Source organism: Dromiciops gliroides, chromosome 4, assembly GCF_019393635.1.
Source record: "Dromiciops gliroides isolate mDroGli1 chromosome 4, mDroGli1.pri, whole genome shotgun sequence".
In the NCBI taxonomy this organism is placed as follows: domain Eukaryota; kingdom Metazoa; phylum Chordata; class Mammalia; order Microbiotheria; family Microbiotheriidae; genus Dromiciops; species Dromiciops gliroides.
In genome coordinates this window covers 198301616-198320503 of record NC_057864.1, presented here as the reverse complement: position 1 = coordinate 198320503, position 18888 = coordinate 198301616, and the positions used below count along the sequence as shown (strand labels likewise).

Genomic DNA, 18888 nt, shown 5'->3' with positions numbered 1-18888 from the left:
CAGCTAGTAAGTGTTAAGTGTCTGAGGCCGGATTTGAACTCAGGTACTCCTGACTCCAGGGCCGGTGCTCCATCCACTTCGCCATCTAGCTGCCCCTACCTTGCATTTTTAAAAACCTGTATTCAATACCTAGTACACTATGGACTTAACCAACTCCATGTTCCTTCTTCTTTGGTACTGGACTCCAGGAAGGGTGGGTGGGGCCTGATCTGTCCTAAAGAGGACTTAAAGCTCTTTAGAAAGAGCTAAACCCCAGGAGGGTGGAGGACTTTCTTTTGACATGATTGAAAACTCCTTGAGGGCAGGAACTCTTATTTTTAATAAGTGCTTAGGGCTGATTTGTGACTAGTACCTGTACTGCTCTGGTAAGAAGATATAACCTGTTTCCCAGAAAATAGAAGAGAAACCAAACACAGAAACCAGCCAAATGGGCTTGGGAGAGAATAGGACATTCTAGCCTCAAGCACCCAGGCACCCACAACAGACCAGCTGACTGAACTCTCTGTAGCATAGAGAGGTTCCCCAACCCCCAGCCTCCCTCGGGACCAGGACTGAATGGTCTTGAGAGTAGCTAGGTATGGTAAAGACCTTCTCCTCTCTCTTTTCTTTTCAACACTGGCTCTTCTGGTTGGGTGTTGGGGATTTCTCTTGGTAGAAAGATAAACCAAAGAGGCATCACACCAATCCCCTCTCCTTGTTCAGTTGTTTTTTAGTCATTTCTGACTTTTTCGTGACCCCATTTGAATGGGGGGGGGGCGGGGATTTGGCAAAGGTACTGGAGTGGTTTGCCATTTCCTTCTCCAGTTCATTTGACAGATGAGGAAACTGAGGCAAACAGGGACAAGTGCCCAAGATCACACAGGTAGTAAGTGTCTTAGACCAGATTTGAACTTGTGTTTTCCTGATTCCAGGACTGGCACTCTTATCTACTATGTCATCTAGCTGTTTCCAGTTCTATTTCTGGTCCCCCAGTATTAGATTGTGAGCTCTTTCAAGGGCAGGGATTGTCTTTTGCCATTCTTCCTGTCCCTAGCACTTAGCATAGTGCCTGACACTTGATAGGTTCTTTTTTTTGTTTTTGTTTTTGTTTTGCGGGGCAATGGGGGTTAAGTGACTTGCCCAGGGTCACACAGCTAGTAAGTGTCAAATGTCTGAGGCCAGAATTGAACTCAGGTACTCCTGACTCCAGGGCCGGTGCTCTATCCACTGCACCATCTAGCTGCCCCCCTTGATAGGTTCTTTTTTTTTTTTTTTTTTTTGGTGAGGCAATTGGGATTAAGTGACTTGCCCAGGGTCACACAGCTAGTAAGTGTTAAGTGTCTGAGGTCGGATTTGAACTCAGGTCCTCCTGACTCCAGGGCCGATGCTCTATCCACTGCACCACCTAGCTGCCCCTCTTGATAGGTTCTTAATAAATATTTATTGACTGACTGACTTTACCCTTTACTTTTTTTTTTTTTAAAGTGAGGCAGTTGGGGTTAAGTGACTTGCCCAGGATCACACAGCTAGTAAGTGTTAAGTGTCTGAGGCCGGATTTGAACTCAGGTACTCCTGACTCCAGGGCCGGTGCTCTATCCACTGCACCACCTAGCTGTCCCCTACCCTTTACTTTTTTAAGTAAGTTTTTGTTTTTTAACAAAACCTACAAATCTGAAATTCCCACAGCACTGTTTCTATCCCCTCGTGTCCTCCATTAAGTTATAGTAATTTATATACTTCATAGATCACAGAGCCTAGGAGTTTGAAGGGACCCCAGTGGCCATTTGCCATGCTACTCTAAGTGGTCACTCAGCCTTTCCTCAAAGACCTCCAATGGGGGAAAACCCACTCTGACCTAAGAAAGCACATTTCCCTTCTTAGTAAATAGGGCATCTTTCATGTATTACCCTATTGTGTTTTACATGATAATAATAAACATTTATTTAGTGTTGTTATGTACCAGGGCAGCTGATGGTGCAGTGGATAGAATACCAGGCCTGGAGCCAGGAAGACTCCTCTTCCTGAGTTCAAATCCAGCTTCAAACTTGTACTGGGTGTGTGACCCTAGGCAAATCATTTCACCCTGTTTGCCTGTTTCCTCATCTCTCAAATCAGCTGGGGAAGGAAATGGAAAACCACTTACAGTATCTTTGCCAAGAAACCCTCAAAAATGGGGTCATGGAGAGTCACGCACGACTAAACAATAAATATTTATTTTTCTAGGGTAGCTATGTGGTGCAGTGGAAAGACAGCCAGGCCTAGAGTCAAAAAAAGTCATTTTCCAAAGTTCAAATCCAGCGTCAGATGCTACCTGTGTGACTCTGGACAAGCCCTGTTTGTCCGTTTCCTCACCTGTGAAATGAGCTGGAAAAGGAAATGGCAAACCACTCCAGTATCTTTGCCAAGAAAACCCCAAATGGGGTCATGAAGAGTTGGAAATGACGAAAAAATGAATGAATAACAAATTATGTACCAGGCACTATGCTAAATGCTTTACAATATTATCTCATTTGATCCTCACAACCACCCCAGGATTTATGTGGTATTATTCCCATTTTACAGATGAGGAAACTGAGGCAATCAGAAGTTAAATGACTTGCCCAGCTAGGAATTGTCTGAGGCAGGATTTGAACTTGGGTCTGCCTGACTCCAGGCCTTGCTCTCTATTTGCTGTACCACTTGGCTGCCCCAATATTAGGCTCAATAAATAAAAGCATGGTATAGTACAGTGAGTGTTAGACTTAGTTACCATGGACAATTTTCTTGACCTCACCAATTCAATTCAACAAGGATTTATTGAACATATATGCTCAGCATTAAGGGAAGTTAGTAAAAGCTTCTTGCAGAAGATGGGAGGTGACTTAGGACTTGGAAGAAGCCAGGTAAGTCAGGAGGCAAGGATGAGGAGGGAAGAGTTGTCCAGGGAAAACGCACAATCTGAAGTAGAATGACTTGTGTGATGAATAGAAAGGAGGCCAGTGTCCCTGGCTCACAGACCCTGTAGAACTGAATAAAGGGGAGACAGCTAGGTGGCACAGTGGATAAAGCACCAGCCCTGGATTCAGGAAGACCTGAGTTCAAATCCGGCCTCAGACACTTACATTTACTAGCTGTGTGACCCTGGGCAAGTCACTTAACCATCATTGCCCCGAAAAAAAAAACAACCAACAACTGAATAAAGGGGTAAGAAGACTAGATGGGTAGGAAGGGGTCAGGTTATGAAGGCTTTTGAAAGCCAGCAGAGGATTTTATATTTGATCCTGGAGCTGATAAGGGAGTATTAGAATTTCTTGAATAGGAGAATGATACAGTCAAACACTTTAGGAAGATCAGTTTGACAGCTGAGTGGAGGGATGGACTGAAGTGCGGAGAGCCAGATGAAGCAGTTTCCTGCCTTGAAGGGAGCTTTCATTCTCACGGGGGAGGGGGGTGCCACACAAAATTGGCCAGGTACATTTAAATACAAAATATATGAAGTAATTTCTGAAAAAGAGGACAAAGGTCTAATAAGGACAGTTAATGCAGAATGGGATTGCAGGAGGGATGTATGTGTGATATGATGGTAGAATAGATCAATAGAGGAGAGAATAGGCTGACATGGGAGGGTATGAAGGAGTCCAGAGGTGGGTGGCCAGGAAAGAGGGCTTTAGGGCAGTACATTGCTGCTATGAAGGGCATGCATGACAGCATTGGTTTGGATATCTATCCCTTCGCAAATGATGGAAAATGGGGATCAAAATCCAGTTACTCAAGGGGCAGCAGAAGCACAATTGGTTTTGCCCAAATCAGATCAGTGCAGGGATGAGTGGAATCTTAGGAACTGGCTGCCTATAGGGGGTGAAGCAAAACTTTTGCAAACCTTAAAGCCCTATAATAAATTTCAGTTATTATTAGTAACTAAACTGTTTCCTATGGTATTGTGGTAGCTGAGGGATTTTGTTACAGATGTATAATAATATAGATTTTATATACTGATAACGTAGCTATTACATCCACATTATCATGACGTAGATATATAGTATAGGTGTGTTGTCTGTACATAATGATAGTGTAGATATAGTAATAATAACAATAATTTGAATGACAAATGATGATGTGGATTAGAGCCAGGAAGACTTTGGTGCAAACTCCACGGATGACAGATAACTTGCTGTGTGACCCTAAGCTAATCACTTAACCTTTAGGGCTCTGGGTGACTCTCCAGCACTAGAAATTGCAGAGAAGCTGCTGACCTGCTTTGATTGAAGGAATTTTCTTGCCCTTAGGAGTTCCCTCTGCCAATGAAATAAATCACAGGTTTGGTCTCTAGTCCTATCTTTTATTTCCTCATTGACTTTACAGCATTTTCACCTCTAACTGATCCCCACCAAAGCCCTGTGAGGCTGGGAGAGCCCTTTTTACAGATGAGAAAATGGAGGCTCAAAGAAATGAGTGATTTTTCCCTAAGTTAGTGAGAGAATTGGGACAAGAGTTCTAATTCCAGGTTCTACTTGGAGAGTTGGCAAGACTTCTAGTTTCCTCACATCAAAAGGCCTTTATTAAATTTTTTTTTGGGGGGGTGAGGCAATTGGGGTTAAGTGACTTGCCCAGGGTCACACAGCTAGTAAGTGTTAAGTGTCTGGGGCCAGATTTGAACTCAGGTCCTCCTGACTCCAGGGCTCATGCTCAATCCACTGCACCACCTAGCTGCCCCCCCCCCACCTTATTAAATATTTCTGCATATATCCATATGCTGGTCATTTTACAGGTTAAGCAATATTCCCTTAGTCCTTGCCTTCTAGTTGTATAAAGGTTATCTACCATCTTTAACTGTAATGGGTCAAATTGCTCTTTCCCCGTTCTTCCCACAAGGAAAGTGGTGTTTCCCCTCCTCCCAGCCCTGCTTTCCCACCCAGGTTTGCTGAATAACTCCTACTTTTTGCTTATAATAATATTCCAGTGGATCTATGGTCTTATTGATACAGGATGCAGTCTGTACCTAACTAGTCCATATCATCCTAAATATCCATTAGGGGGTCCACTGAACATTCTGTAGCACTGTAAGGCTAAACAAAGTATTTTACTTAGAACAACCCTGTGGGGCATATTGTTCAGGCATCCCTATTTTTCAAATTGGGGGACTGAGAGTTAAATGCCTTTGTACAGATAGTTATTGTCAGAATTGGGATTTGAACTCAGGTCTCCTGGTTGCCATGCCCTTTGTTTCTAACAGTGGCATTTGTTCTGTCTCTATTGTCAAGAAGGAAACGCCTGTACTGGCTGTCCTGTGGATAGATCACAGGTTTATCGAGTCAGTCGAGAAGACTTTCATTACAAGCATTGGATTCAGAGTCAGTAACTGTGATTGTGGACAAATCACTTTACCTGGAAGAGCCTCCATGTTCCCAGCTCTAAAATAGGTATAACTGCCCAACCTGCCTTCTTAGATTGTTGAAAAAAATCAAATAAGAGAAAACCCAATAAGATAAAAACCTAAATATTTCTCTAGTCTAAGAAAGTATCACACTCAGGCATTTAGCAAATGCCTCTTGGCGTTTGTCCCTTGTTGCTTCTTCCACCTTCATTCTTTTTGTTATTTGATTTATTTGCATCATCCTCTTACTTTAAAAATAAAGCAGGGGGGCAGCTAGATGGTGCAGCGGATAAAGCACCGGCCCTAGATTCAGGAGGACCTGAGTTCAAATCCGGCCTCAGACACTTAACACTTACTAGCTGTGTGACCCTGGGCAAGTCACTTAACCCTAATTGCCTCACCAAAAAAATAAAAATAAAGTGGGCAAGGGAGCCCCCTGGGAGCCAGTGAATATAGAAAGGAATCTGTTTTGGGACACACACACACACACACACACACACACACACCCCAAAAGTCGGAAGATCTGCCTCCCTAAATTCTCCCTCCTGTGTCTGCCTTGCTCTCTTGGTGAAACTGAAAGCATGTCTGGACTGGTACTGCTAAGATGACAGGTGAATCTTCTTGTCATACAGTCCTGGATTCCCTAGGAAGGAACTTGTTCTATTCCTGTGCAGTTGGTAGCTAGGTTTTTGGGCTTTTTTTTTTTCCCCTCTCTGGCTTTGGGGCAAAAGTCATGAAGGAGATGTGCCTGTCCCTGCTTACCGGGTCTTCAGTTTCTCTGTGGGGGGGGCCTGTCTACCCCACATTGACGAGTGGGAGGTGACAGCAGGAGAAACAAGGAGCCAGGTTGCAGCCAGCTTGGAACCTGATCTGAACCACACCCAGGACCAGAGAAAGAAAAGCTCAGCTCTCCAACCAGGCGCATCCCCAGGAGGCCAGGCCCTTGGGCCGGGTTTCAGGCTCCTGCTTGCTATTCCCTTCCAACCTCTGAAAAGAAGATCTCAGTTCATAATAGTATAGCTTCTCATATTTTGCACAGTACGTCACAGTTACACCCTGGGAGGTATTGTAAGTATTGGAACAGTGCGTAGACTGATTGGACTCCCTGCCTCCAGCCTCTCCCCTCCCTGATGTCCTCCAAGGCTGGTAGATCAAGATTTCTAAATTCACGGGTCCAGCCATATCATTCCTCTGCTCAGAAACTGTATTAATTCCCCTGTACCTCAAGAATAAAATACAAAACTCCTGATCTTTAAAGCCTTTCATACCCCTGCAGAGGCATCTGGTCAACACAATGGATGGGCTTTGGGACTTGGATTCAGGGAGACTTCAGGTCCTGCCTCAGTTTCCTCATTTGTAAAATGAAGAAATTGGTAGCACCCATCTCACAAGGATTTTATGAGCACCAAATGCAGTCACGTGTTCAGTATAAGTCTGTATAAACTTTGGCAATTGTCATTATCATCATCCCTGTTTTATGGGTTTTTTTGTTGTGTGTTGGGGTGGGGGGCATTGAGGGTTAAGTGACTTGCCCAGGGTCACACAGCTAGTGTCAAGTGTCTGAGGCTAGATTTGAACTCAGGTCCTCCTGAATCCAGGGCCAGTGCATTATCCACTGTGCCACCTAGCTGCCTCCCATCCCTATTTTATGAATGATAAATCTTAGGCACAGAAAGTAATTTGCCTATGGTTGCTTAGCTGGCAAACAAAGGATGAAGCTAGGACAGAGACCCTTGTCAGGCTCCAGATTTCATCACTGCCATTGTGCTGTGCTTGTCATATGCCCTGCCCCCTCAGAGGTGTGGAGGTGCAGTAATTTTCATTTATTTATTTAGCTGAGGTAATTGGGGTTAAGTGATTTGCCCAGGGTCACACAGCCAGTAAGTGTTAAATGTCTGAGGCCGGATTTGAACTCAGGTCCTCCTGACTCCAGGGCTGGTGCTCTATCCACTGCGCCATCTAGCTGCCCCCCTGAGGTGCGGTCATTTCAACAGGATGGAGACATTTCTGGTTCCTGGTAAGCTGACATGGATTCTAGAGGCCATGTCAGCCTCCTGAAGAGAATGAAACAGGACTTTCTCTAGAAAGGGGGTGACATTGTAGCCTGGCTCCTACTATGGATCAGGTCTCTAGTTTCCTAATCCCGTATTAAAGAGTCCATTGTTCTCTCTTCCCTCCATCTTCCCTAAAGGTTACCTGTGCCAAGTAGCAGGATGGGGGCTATTTCTAGCTATGAAATGGGAGTTGCTGTATTCTATTTTATCTTGTCTTCAATGTGCCATCTCCTACTTCCCAGTCAGCTGTTCATTTTTCATAGAATAGCTGCTTCCCCTAAGAGTGGCAACGTTGACATCTCCCAGCAGCTGAGAGCAACCCCCATCCTGCTACTTGGCACAGGTAACCTTTAGGGAAGGCAGAGGGAAGGGAGAACAATGCACTCTTTAATGGGGAGTTAGGAAACCAGAGAACCCAGTCATTGCTGCAACCAGACAGCAATGTCATCCCAGGCTGGATTCCCTCCGGCAGCCGTATCTGTCAGAGTCGTAGCCAGACAACGTGCCATCTTGGACTGGATACCTGAGCTCTGGGATTGTTCTGCGGTGGCAGGAGAGCCAAGTTGAATGAAATGGCTCAGATATCTGGCCCACTCATTCACCCGCTTTTGTTCAATTTGTAGGTTAGCCCTGGGGGACATCATTGTCATGACATGGAAAGGATTGGCTGTTGAACTCTGCCTGAAGCCCTTGGCCCCTGTGTTCTTCTCCTGCCCCAGGTCCTTGGTGATACTCAGATGAATCTGCATGACAATTATTCCCCCCCCCACACACACACACACACACAACCCTAGGTACCCCTTCCAGGGCCTTGTACCTCAAATGGTGATTTCATACAGGAAAGAGTGGTAATACACAGTGCCTGACCCATAGCAAGTGCCTAATAAATGCCAATTAATTAACTGACTATATAACATAGTAGTTCTATGCATACTACCACCTGACCTCATCTATAACTAACAAGATCACAGAATCTAAAGCTATAGAGGAGCCAGATTCCAATCTAATTGTACTTCTTCTAAAGCCCGTGTTCTTTCCATAATCCCTGGATCTCAGCCTTTCCCATTCCCCTGGGCTCCTCTAGTGACACCCTTGTCTCTCTCTCCATCCCCTTTCTGACTGAGTCTCCCACACATAGCTGAGGTTTCCAGCCAAACCTTACCTTAGCCCAGAGTGTGAGGGAGGGAGTGTGGGGATTATGAACCATATACAATTGGATTAAATCACAAATGTGGTTCATGTTCAGGTTTGTGTACATGCGGTTCAATTCAGCAGACTTTTTAAAATAAGTTTTTATAGATATCTTTTGCTTTTTTAAAATCACCATTGTTTTCCCCAGTAATCCTTCCTCTCCTATCCTATATAACAAATCGTATTTTAAAAAAGAAAAATCAGTACATTGAAAAAGTCCAAAAACCTGTGCAGTGCATAAGAATCTATGGATCTCCCACCTCCATGAAAGGGTGGATTAAGGGTGTCTTGTCATATTTTTTCACTCAAGTCTGACTGGATCTTTTTTCTTTTTTAATAATAAGGTTTTGGGGTTTTTTGTTTTGCTTTGTTTGTTTGTTTGTTTTTGCAGGGCTATGAGGGTTAAGTGACTTGCCCAGGGTCACACAGCTAGTAAGCATCAAGTGTCTGAGGCCAGATTTGACCTCAGGTCCTCCTGAATCCAGGGCTGGTGCTTTATCCACTAAAAGTATTTTTATTTAAAGTTTTGAGTTCCAAATTATATCCTTCCTTCCCCCCTCCCCAAGGTGGGAAGCAATCAGACATAGCTTATACATGTGCAATTATGTAAAATATTCCCATATTAGTCATTTTGTACAGCGTGGGTCAAAAGTCATGATGTTTTAATAACTTTTGGAAAAAATTTTTTTCTTTGTTTTTTGCCATTTAGATTTGATTTTTCACATGTAATGTAAATACATTTCCTATATAATTTATACAATGCAATGGTATTGTTAATTAAAAACAAAGGAGTTATTAAATATTGAAACTCCTTTGTGACTTTTGGTCCACCCTGTATAAGAAGGCTCAAATAAAAGGGAAAAAAAATCAAAGTGAGAAATAGCATGCTTCCATCCGTGTTCAATCAATATCAGTTTTTCTTTGGAGGTGGATAGTATGCTTCATCATTTGGGACTGTCTTGAATCATTGTATTGCTGAGAATAGTTAAGTCATTTACAGTTCTTCATTAAATAGTATTGCTATCACTGCACAACGTTCTCTTGGTTCTGCTCACTTCATTATACCTCAGTTCATCAGGTTTTTCTGAAATCATCCTGCTTGTCATTTCTTATAGCACAATAATATTCCATTACAATCATATACTACAACGTGTTTAGTCATTCCCCAGTTGATGGGCATTCCTTTGATTTCCAATTCTTAGCCACCACCTAAAGAGTTGCTGTAAATATTATTGTACAAATGGATCCTTTTTTTCCTCTTTTTGGGCATGTCATTCGGATATAAACTTAGGAGTCTTATTGTTGGATCAAAGGGTATGTACAGTCTTATAGCCTTTTGAGCATAGTTCCAAATTGCTCTCCAGAATGGTTGAATCAGTTCACAATTCCACCAGCAGTAGATTAGTGTCCCAGTTTTCCCACATCCCTCCAACATGCAACATTTTCCTTTTTTGTCATATTAGCCACTCTGATAGGTGTGAGTTGGTACCTCAGAGTTGTTTTAATTTGTATTTCTCTGATCAATAGTGATTCAAAGCATTTTTTCATATGATTTTAGATAGCTTTGATTTCTCTGTCTGAAAACTGCCTGTTCATATCCTTTGAACATTTATCAATTGGGGAATGACTTGTATTTTTATACATTTGATTCAGTTCTTTATATATTTCAGAAATGTGACCTTTATCATAAATACTGTTGTACCTACTGGATCTTTATGGTATTTGGAATACCATGGTTTATAATATATAATTATAATTTAACATATTATTTAAGTATATATTAACATTTATTCCATGTTAACATATTGCTGTTATATAATATATTGATAATTACAATTTATATTATAAAATAATTATTATCTTTATAATACTCCTGCATTTAACGTCATTATTAGGTATGCTTTCTTGGCTCTTGTCAGTGGCTTCCGTGAGGTATAAGCCCAGTTATAAAGTCTCTGGGTCATAGAGTATGGGTATTTTAGTCACTATTTGCATAATTCGGAATTTCTTTCTAAAATGATTCTACCAGTTCACAGCTCCACCAACATTGTATTAAAGTGCCTATCATCCCACAACCCCTCCCACATTGACCGTTTGTCATTTTAGCCAATTTTCAGGATGTAAATTGAAACCTCAGCATTGTTTTTATTGGCATTTCTCTTATTATTAGTGATTTGGAGCCTTGAGTACCTACTGTGTACAAGGCACTGTGTTGGGGATTAAAAAAAGAAAACAAAACTAGACAATATCTACCCTTAAGGAACTTTCAGGGAGCAAGAGAGAAAGAAACAAGCTTGCCAAATGAGTAAATGAGTTTTTTTGTTAGGGAATCAGTAAAGAGCTCGTATAGGTATAGGAGATGGCATCTGAGCTGAACATTGACAGGACCTAGGAATTTTTTTTTAATGTAATAAACATTTTTATTTCTAGTTTTGGGTTTCAATTTTTATCCCTCCCTTCCTTCCCTCCTCTCCCTGAGGTGGCAAACAATCAGACATGGGTTATGCATATATGATTATGTAAAATATTACCATATTTGTTATTTTGCATAAGAAAACTTGATTAAAAGAAAAAAATTTAAAAATAGCATGCTTCAGTCTGTTCCATCCATATCAGTTCTTTCTTTGGAGGTGGATAGTATGTTTCATCAATAGTCCTTTGGGATTGTCTTGGATCTTTGTATTGCTGAAGACAAGTTCATACTTGTCTTTCCAGGCCTTTCTGAAGTCATCCTGCTTGTCATTTCTTACAGCACAATAATATTCCATCACCATCATATACCACAGCTTGTTTAGCCATTCCCCAGTTGATGGGCATTCTTTTGATTTCCACTTCTTAGCCACCACAAGAAGAGTTGCTATCAATATTTTTGTATACATAGGTCTTTTTCTCTTTTGGGAGGATGTCTTTGGGATATAAACCTAACAATGGTATTGCTGGATCAAAGGGTATGCACAGTTCTGTAGCCCTTTGGGCATAGTTCCAAATTGCTCTCCAGAATGTTTGCATCTTTTCACAACTCCACCAACAGTGGATTAGCATCCCAGCTTTTCTACATCCCCTCTAACATTCAATATTTTCCATTTTTGTTATATTTGCCACTCTGATAGGTGTGAGGTGATACCTCAGAATTGTTTTAATTTGCATTTCTCTGATCAATAGTGATCTAGAGCATTTTTTCATATGATTATAGATCGTTTTGATTTCTTTGTCTGAAAACTGCCTGTTCAAGTCTTTTGACCATTTATCAATTGGGGAATGACTTATATTTTTATAAATTTGACTCTATTATTTATATATTTGAGAAATGAGGCCTTTATCAGAGATATCTGTTTCAAAAATTCTTTCCCAGTTTTCTGCTTCCCTTGTAATCTTGGTTACATTAATTTTGTTTGGGCAAAAGCTTTTTAGTTTTATATAATCAAAATGATCTATTTTACATTTTGTTTTACTCTCTATATCTTCTTTGGAATTTTCATTTTTAAAGTCATTAAGCTCTTCCAGGTGTTTCAGGTTCTTCCAAGATTTTTATATCCTAATGAATGAAGGGTTTTAAAAGAAATTTTTAAATGCTTACAATGTGCCAACCACTACAAAGACAAATAGGAAGGGAAGATCATCACCTGGTTCTTAGAGAGCTCACACTAATGATAATACATAGGAAGGTTCAGGTATAAGACGAATGGAAAGAAGTTTTATGGGTATGTCAACATATCTATCCCCACATACCCAAGAACCTGGAGGAGACTGACCCTTTGGGGAGTAGGCCTGATGGTCAGAGTGTAGGAATTCTGAGTTCCTTCCAATAGAGGTCAAGATTATTGTGAAGGAGAGGTCAGCACCTGGTCAGGAGGGTTAAAGGAGAAAGGGACATTGGAAAGAAGGTTGGGGGTAGAGTGTGGGTGAGATGGGATGAGAAAGAGCCTTCTGACTTGGTGTCACTTCTAGCTAATCCCCTTTAAACCTCAGAACCTCTTGGTAATTGTTCGATTTTGAGGATTATGCTTCATTATACTTCCCAGAGTAGTGTTACGTTTCTCATTTGATCCTATTTCCAGCTCAACCAGCAGATTCCCTTGCTTTTTTCCTGCCTGAGAAATCCTAGTTTCTTTTTTTTCTCCTATACCTTTATCTTGTCTTTTGGCCTAGCCCTCTCTAGAGATAGTCATTAATCCTTGTGCTTGAGGGCTGCCATCTTGGATCTTATAGTCTGCCCTTCCTCATCATCTTATTATTCATAAAGTAAAGAGATTGCATTAGTTGGTTTCCTAGAGTCCATTCTCCTATGAATTGCCTTACTTGTCTTCTCATAAAGTAAGAAGATGGTGCAAGATAAAATCAAACTAATGACATAGAAAATGAGAGTGGAAGAAGCAACAAGGGACAAACTTGGGTCTTCCTGTCTCTAGAGTAAGCCTTTTGCCTACCAGACCACCAAGCTGCCTTTAGTACCACCTGCCATATACAAGGAACTGGCAGAATCACCCTGTTCCTGCTCTGAAGGACTTTAGAATTAAAGAGGAAAGGGGGTGACTCTGACCAATATACAAATAATGGTGCTTCTGAGGGTGAAGATCCAGACGTGGAATGCTCCCAGAAAACTTGAGGCATCAAGGCTCACTTTCAGCTTGGAGAAGGATCAGGGAAGGCTTCCTGGAAAAGGTGGCACATGATCTGGGCCTTGGAGGAAAGAAGGGTTTCAAAAGAGAGGTGGAAGGAGTGAATTCAAGGCATGGAAAATGGCCCGTGCAAATGCTTAAAGGTAAGAGAGGGTAGGATGACACGGAGCAATTCTCTAGTTTGGCTTTAGTGAGTGAGGCAGGATTTGAACTCAGATCTTCTTGATTCCAAGGCCAGCACTCTATCCATAGCATCATCATCATCATCACTGCTAGCATTTATATAGTGTCTACTATGTGCCAAGCACTGTGGTATGTGCACACAAAAGTAGAAAAATTTTAATGTAGTATTTTAAGATAATTTGTATTTTGGGGTGAAAGTAATACGATTGAACATGCTCCATTATTCTTGTGTTATTCTTGGTTTAACACTTCACATCACAGCCATACACTGAAATGTCCTGAAAACAAGAATAAGTCAGAGAGACTAGTGTCAGTCCTTCCATTTGTGGGACCTCCTCATCTTCCATTAGTATATCTTGATTCTAACATGTAGACCGAGTGAGCTCATCATTGTCAATCCATATATATTAAGTATAAATATAAAGAGATATATATTTCTGCCTTCGTTCACAATTTATATTTCCCAAATGCATACAAGCATCAATCATGCCTTGCTTTTGTTAGTCAACAATCTGTATTTATTAAATACCTACTGTACATTGTTCATTTTCTTTGGTTTCATCTGGGGAGGGGTCTAGAGAGATTATAGCCTAGACTAGAATTTAGCAGCTACATTTTGCCAGAATGGTAGAGACAGTTCTTCAAGGGCTCAGACCAAGTGACTCACAGTCTATATAAAAGGATGAAATCTGTTTAGAACCGGAAGCTTCCATCATAGTCCACTCTTTTTTTCCTCTACAAACCTGAAACTGTGAGAAATCACATGTAGAGCTTAACCAGAACACTGAAATCTGTTCCTCTTGGTGATTTTTCTACCTTCGTTTTAGGGACAACCATTCTTTTGGAATAATTTCCCCAACTATTCATCTCTTCTTCATAGGTTTCTGCCTCCTCTGCTTGTCATTTAAAGCCCTTAACAACCTGGTTCCACCCTACCCTTTTAGCCTTATTACATATTTCTCCCATTTACTCACTTCTTAGTCCAGCCAAACTGGCTTTCTCTATTATTTCTCATACACAGCCTTCCATCTCCCACCTCCAGGCCCTTTTTTTGTGTGTGTGAGGCAGTTGGGGTTAAGTGACTTGCCCTGGGTCACACAGCTAGTAAGTGTTAAGTGTCTGAGGTCAGATTTGAATCCTCCTGAATACAGGGCCAATGCTCTATCCACTGCGCCACCTAGCTGCCCCTACCTCCAGGCTTTTGCATAGGCTGCCTCCCCTGCCTGGAATGCAGTCTCTCTGCACCTTCACCTCCTAGAATCCCTTGTCTTTTTCTAGGCTCAACCCAAGTACCACTTTGTGTGTAAAGCTCTTCCTAATTGTGTATATATCTTTACCACAATATGTCTCCCCAGCAGAATGCAAGCTACTTGAAGGCAGTGATTGTCTCACTTCTATCTTTGTATCCCCAAGACCTAACACAATCCTGGTATATAAAAGGTGATTAATAAATGCTTGCTCATCATTACCCTTTCACAGTCCTGTCCTGAGCCATATATATGCTACACTGCCTCCAACACTGATGTTTCCTAGGTTTCACAGCTCTCCTAGTTTTCTTGACCTTGCTACTTCCCTCTATCTTGCAGCCACTGCCTGCTTTTGACACAGCCAGTCCCTGAATGCCTTGGTCCTTCCCTCAGACTGCAGTAGTCCTCACTGATAACCTTGCAGGAAAAATTGGCAGCCCAACCTGCTGCTACCCCTAATCTTCCCATTAGACAGAGTGCTTCCAGCAAAAGCTTGTGGTGCTGAGAGGTAGGGGTCACGGATGTATTGTTCCAAGTCTACAACCTGAGAGACTTTTGCTATAGGCATTTTAGCAACAAATCTAATTTTTCATCCAAATGGATCTTAGTTGGCTACAATGACCAAATGATCTTCTGACAAGCCTCCAAACAACACAGACTGCCACTAAAAATTCTAGGAAGAAGAGTGGTGTTGTGACTTCTATTTATAATATGAAAGATGACTTTTTCTCCCAACTATATAAAGGATTGCTGGGGGAGAGGGGGAGGATAATAAAATTTAGAGTTGGAAGGGACCTTTGGGATCATCTTAGTCTAACCCCTCTCCTCCCCCACTCCCATTTTAAAAATAGACTATGTCCTGAAAAAGGAAGTACCATGACCAAGGTCACACAGGTAGTTTGTTATTTGAACCAGGCAGCTGTTATCCTGTCTTCATATTTCAAATGCAATGTTCTTTCCACTATCTCACCCTCACTGGGTAGGACCCTATTATAGGTTCTTCTTTTCCAAATTAGATTGAGCACTATTTTTAATGAGCTGGGTTTGCAAATACTACAAAAACAGTCTCTGTCCTCGAGGAGTCTATATTATAATGGAAGAAGACTACTCTTTAAAAAAAGGGAGCTGAAATTAGTTGAGAGAGAAAAGGTTAAAAAGTAGATCCTAGAATAAAGGAACTGAACTTGGGTTAGTAGAAGTGAAGTACTTCCTCAGATTGAATTTAGGGAAGCTATGTGGCATATTGGATAGAGCTTCAAATACTTATTAGCTGTCTGACCCTGGACTAGTCATTTTATCCTGTTTGCCTCAGTTTCCTGATCTGCAAAATAAATGAATTATAGAAGGAAATCACAAACCATTTCAGTATCCTGTCCAATAAAACCCCAAATAGGGTCACAAAAAGTTGGAGGTGACTGAAGTACAACAGCATCACTTCCCCAAATGGGGCTTCAGAAGAGAAACTCACCAATTGGAGGATTTTCACCCCTAACAAACACTGTTTCACTCTTATAATTCTGTTGTCCTTGCAAAACTGAGGGTGTTCTATCTCTCCAGTATGGGCATTATTTTCCTTTACAATAGCCCCCTTAGGAAATTTAAAATATTTGCACATTAAAGATAGCCCAGAATGGACTATACCTGAGTTTTTATTCTTTTCAAACACCCTTTCCTCTCAACACCTTCAACCTTCTCTACTCTCTAGACCCAGATCTCAAGTCTACCTCTACCTTGTGTAGGACTGATTACAATGTAGTCTCAAACCAAACCTTTCTACTTCAGCTAAATTTGTCCCAAGTTTGAGAAATAGACCCTATGAGAAGCTGGAGGTATTGACATTTGGAACCAGAGCATTCCATCATTAATAAATTTTTAAAGAATGAACATTTCTTGATGAGCAGGTTGCTCTGAGGAAAACCTGGAAAGACTTACATGAACTGATGCAAAGTGATATGAATAGAACCAGGAGAACATTTTATACAGTAACAGTAAATTGTATAATGATCAACTGTGAATAACTTAACTATTCTCAGCCATACAATGATCCAAGATAGTTCTGAAGGACTAATGATGAAAAATGCTCACCATACCTAGAAAGAACTGATGGAGTTTGAATGCAGATTCAAGCATACTTTTTCTTTACTATCTTTACTTGTTGGGTTTTTTTGTTTGTTTTCATGGGGCATTGAGGGTTAAGTGACTTGCCCAGGGTCACACAACTAGTAAGTGTCAAGTATCTGAGGCTGGATCTGAACTCAGGTCCTCCTGAATCCAGGGCCGGTGCTTTATCCACTGCACCACCTACCTGCCCCCGACTATCTTTATTTTTCTTGGTATTTGGGGATTTTTTTGTTCTATGTTTTCACAACATAACAAACTTGGAAATATATTTTGCATGATTGCACAAGTATAAAATTGCTTACCTTTTTAACTGGGAGGAAAGAGCAAGGAAAAGGATTTGGAAATCAAAATTTTTAAATGTGTGTTAAAAGTTATTTTTACATGTATTTGAGAGAAGAATAAAATAATAATTTTTTTAAAGTAAAAAATAATAAGTAAGCATTTGTTGAGCTCACGGTCACACAGCTAATAAGTGTCCAAAGTCATATTTGAACTCAAGTCTTCCTGACTCCAGGTCAGATTCTATGTGTGCCACCTAGATGCCTCAGGTCAGGGAAGACCCTTAGGCAGTCCACTTATATTTTACCTACCCAAATTCCTTGACCATTTTATCAAAGAAGAAACTGTGGGAAAGTAAGATTTCTGAGGTCAGATGATAAAAGAGTAGCAAAGTTGAGCCTGGAGTCCCCTTCTTTTTCTCAGTGTAGTACTCTAATAGCTGATGAACAGGCTTAAATTGCTATAGGGATTCTTCTGGTTCAATAAGTCACTCATAGATTACACAGGGACAGCTAGGTGATGCAGTGGATAGAGCACTGGCCCTGGATTCAGGAGGACCTGAGTTCAAATCTGGCCTCAGACCCTTGACACTTACTAGCTGTGTGACCCTGAGCAAGTCACTTAACCCCAATTGCCTCACAAAAAAAGAGAGAGAGAGAAAGAGAGAATACACAACACTTTAGCCACAGGAGTCTTGTGTCATAGAAGCAATTTGTGTGTCAAAGAGTGCAATCATTACTTACTCCCATTTTATAGATGAGGAAATTTAGGCTCATAAATTCTAAAGGAAGTAAGTGCCAAGGTTGAGACTTAAGGTTAGGGAGAACTTTTTTTTTTTGGTGAGGCAATTGGGGTTAAGTGACTTGCCCAGGGTCACACAGCTAGTAAGTGTCAAGTGTCTGAGGCCGGATTTGAATTCAGGTCCTCCTGAATCCAGGGCTGGTGCTCTATCCACTGTGCCACCTAGCTGCCCCTAGGGAGAAAGAACTTCTTAACTTTACAAAGAATCAGGATTCAAACCGAGGTCCTAGTGATCCTTCTTATTTCCCCAAACTCAGACCCTATCTTGTAGCCATTCTGGTCTCCAGGGAAGTTGTCTTGTGCTCAAGTAGTGATAGGAAAGGCTAGGGTCCTAAGAATCCTCTCTGGTGTCCTCTTAGTTGCCCTGATTACCCTCCCCCACTTAGTGTGTGGAATATGAGATCTGATAATTCAGCACTGAGTGAAGTTGCTCTAGACTGGTCTCCCTCCTCCTCCCCCTTCTTCCTCGCCCTGACTGTGTCTCCCTCCCATTGAGTATGGGGTGGGAAGGGGGAGGATGTTTACATTCCTCAAACTATCTAATCAGGGCTTTTCCAGGCTTGGCATTTTTTAAATAACTGGAGTTGGAGAAATGGTAGACAGCCTCCCATTCCTCCATCACCTCTTCTCTTTTTCACATTTGTTTTGTCCTACTGGCCACCTACAGTTGGTTCTCTCAGCTGTTACTTCTAAGTGGGCCTTTATGAAGAATTCCTTCTCCACTCTTGGTGTAGGGACTTATCCCACAAAACAGCCTCAGAGCTTGCCACTTTCTAAGGGAGAAAGACTGAACAGAAAGTTCCCTGAGTTGACAACCTCTGGTACCTTCTCCCACTACTGAGATCAGACAAGGTTTGGGTGTATGTAAACTTTGGGCATTCAGCTTCTTTAAAAAAGTTCCCGCTGCCAGGCACCAAGGGTGCAAAAATGTAAAAATGACAGTCCTTATCCCCAAGAAGGCAAATTACCCCTATATCCCCAAATGTACCTAACTAAATCTGACAGGAAACACTAAATGTTGGTGTTTTGTTTTAAAACCATGCAGCGTTCACTGGGCCCCA

The 18888-nt window shown here is 41.5% G+C and overlaps 1 protein-coding gene across 2 annotated transcripts in view; it reads left to right on the top strand.

Annotated features, from left to right (window-relative positions):
* The window catches only part of LLGL2 (LLGL scribble cell polarity complex component 2), a 78364-nt gene that overhangs the window by 33400 nt on the left and 26076 nt on the right, over window positions 1-18888 (top strand). The gene's annotated exons all lie outside the window — the stretch shown is intronic.